Source organism: Prosopis cineraria, unplaced genomic scaffold (assembly GCF_029017545.1).
Source record: "Prosopis cineraria cultivar Desert tree isolate PC_DT_omini unplaced genomic scaffold, ASM2901754v1 PC2206, whole genome shotgun sequence".
In the NCBI taxonomy this organism is placed as follows: Eukaryota; Viridiplantae; Streptophyta; class Magnoliopsida; order Fabales; family Fabaceae; genus Prosopis; species Prosopis cineraria.
The window spans coordinates 15,933-19,038 of NW_026557531.1; the positions used below are offsets into that span (position 1 = coordinate 15,933).

The 3,106-nt window shown below is 39.3% G+C and overlaps 1 pseudogene; it reads left to right on the forward strand.

Moving 5' to 3' along the window:
• The first annotated feature begins 551 nt into the window (after positions 1–551).
• On the forward strand, positions 552–3,074 carry LOC129301564 (protein SRG1-like; annotated as a pseudogene).
• Positions 3,075–3,106: the final 32 nt, after the last annotated feature.

Sequence of the window (3,106 nt, forward strand, 5' to 3'; positions counted from 1 at the left end):
ATCTTTACGGTCAAATTACATGTATACGAATGAGTTATTGCCAATCTAGATCGTAAAAGTTAACCAAAATGTCATATAGAATAAAGTAAAATTAAAGTTGAAAAGCCTATATTCAACTTTTGAAGATAGATTAAATTATACCTACCTTACGTTGAAGCGCAGTTGCATCTCGAGTTTCCATTAGACAACTACATACGTTAAACATTAAAGAGTTCAAATGCAAATTCTCCATAAACTTGGCTATCCATGGAAGGAACATCTGCTGCATTTGTACATTCATTTATTATGCAAACTCGACAAAGTTACAATGGTTCTATTCTGCTACATTAAATATCCTTTATTGGTCAAAATTAGTCAATGCACGAGTTCCTTTACTAATTTAACCTTAAATATTTGGCCGGGTAGTCCGAAAAGAACACTCCACCTGCGCGCGCGCACTGCATAAATAGCAATACCATTACCTATACCATCTGCTATACCTATATCGTCTTTATATACATGTGGCGGCTAGAGCTTGCTTCACTAAGTAGCTTATTGCTTTGCTTTTACCAATGGCCAACGTTTTCAGGAGCACCGGTTCAGTTCTAGGGTCATGGACGACATGGCAAGGATGCCCTTTAATACAATACCACAAAGTATATTCGCCCTGAACGAGAACCTCTAATTCAAACCCATCGTCACATCCATTCCTTTGCCAACCATTCCCGTATTGGACTGGAAAAGCTTCCTGGATCCTGCAATGACAGAGACACTCAACTTCACAACTTGTTCTCAACCTGCAAGGACTGGGGTTTCTTTCAGGTTCTGTTAATCCGGTGATTCTTTCCCGTTTCTTTTCTGCAAGCAGTCTGCATGTTAACTTAATCTTTTCAAAATCTAAAATTACGCGTTCGGTGTCCAAGTCTGTCTTCCATTTTCCCTTGTCACTTCAAATTATTAGTTGATTCTGATCCTCACAAAATAAAAGGATGGGTCATTATATTATTGATGACTGTCCATGGCCAGTCACCCATTTTGCAATATTCTTTTGTCGATGCATCTTACAGTCACTAAAGCACAGTGGATCTCTCAAGAGAGAGAAGTTTCCGTACATAAATTTGCAAGCCTCTTGATTGCTTCGAAGAGACGCCTTTCCCGTTATAAAACGTTCAGGAACTGTGTGCCTGCTGTTTTGCATGTATGCAGGTGGTAAACCATGGAGTGAGCACTGAGCTCCTAGGGAAACTGAAGATCGAGATCGAGAAATTCTTCCAGCTCCCCAACGAAGAGAAGAAGAAGTACCAAATCAGACCAGGCGATGTTCAAGGTTATGGAACTGTCATCAGATGCAAAGATCAAAAGCTGGACTGGGGAACAGATTCTACGCCGTGATTCAACCCTCTTCGTAGAAGAAAACCATATCTGGTCCCAGAACTACCTCCGTCACTCAGGTCTGTCAGTTCAGCACAACATCTCCAACTGTACCTCAACACGTACACCTAATAAATATACATACATTATATATATATAAATATAAACAAGCACAGGGATACCCTGGAGACATACTTCAAGGAGGTGAGGAAACTTGCAATGGGACTTTTTGGACTACTGGCAGAAGCAATAAAGATAGAGATGAAGGAGATGGAGGAACTGTTTCGAGACGGGATGCAGTCGGTAGGATGACATACTATCCTCCATGTCCAGAGCCAGAGTTAGTAGTAGGGCTCACACCACACTCAGACGCGACAGGGATAACGATACTTCATCAGGTGAATGGAGTGGAAGGTCTGGAGATAAAGAAAGATGGGGTTTGGATCCCAGTGAGGTTTCTGGCAGATGCCTTTGTAGTTAACGTTGGAGACATCATGGAGGTCTGTTCATCGTGTCCGTCAATCTCTATCCACTCCTCCTCGCTATAATTTTTAAAAAATGAATTGCACGTGGTTTATTGCATCTGGCCACACGGTTTGATTTTTCTTGCTTTCAGTCCTCCACTTTTTTAATTTCCACGATCCCCACTTAATCCTGATTCTCAATCATGACCTCCTTGTTTCTTTCGAAAGCCATCAAGTTTCATTGAATATATTTTCCCACAAGGCCACGACTTGCATGTTAAATATATAAAATATGAAGTGACCACTAATTCATATTTCTGAGTATTTCCATACATAACAATTCAAGAGATTATTTCTTTCGAAAGCCATCAAGTTTCGTTGAATATATTTCCCACAAGGCCACGACTTACATGTTAAATATAAAATATGAAGTGACACTAATTCATATTTCTGAGTATTTCCATACGTAACAATTCACGAGATTAAGTTTATACTAATCATGCCGAGTTTTAATAACCGGCCCACCACGATAGAGCATTCCCCCCTATATTTAATATATATACATATAACACACACACACACGACAATATTGCACCTAGCTCAGATAGTTGAGAGAGTGAAGTTTGATTTTTTTTTTTTTCATATAAAAAGTTTAACAAACAAAAGACAACATTTCCATTTCCACCCATTTTCACATTTTTTTAATCCAGTAAGTGTTTCATATAAACAAGCCACCGCATAATAGCTCAGGTAATATGGAATCTGGCTGATGGGGAAAAAGGTAGTTTTCATCACTGGCTGAAAACAAGATATTCACGTATAGTACTCTAAGGAAGATAAAAATCACCACTTCAACTATGAAGGCAGATTTCCTCCGCTGCTTGTATTTGTATCTGATTAATTTTAACTACCACTTTTTTAATATGGTTCATGACCTATCCTTGCTTATTCACCTAGCTAGCTATATGATTTTGATGATGATGATGCTTTTGGTACGTGAATGTGCAGATTCTCAGCAACGGGGCATACAGCAGCATAGAGCACAGAGCAGCGGTGAACAAAGAAAAAGAGAATCTCCATTGCCATGTTTTTCAACCCCAAGTTTGAGGCCGAGATCGGGCCTTTCAAAAGCTTGATAAATCCCGAGAACCAGGCTCTGTTCAGGAGGATTCTAATGGAAGATACTTCAAAGACTTCTTCTCCCAGAATCTCAACGGCAAGTCCCACTTGGAGAGGATGAAAATCAAAAGCGGAGAATAATATTTTAAGTTTTAAGGATGAAAGATTTAGCT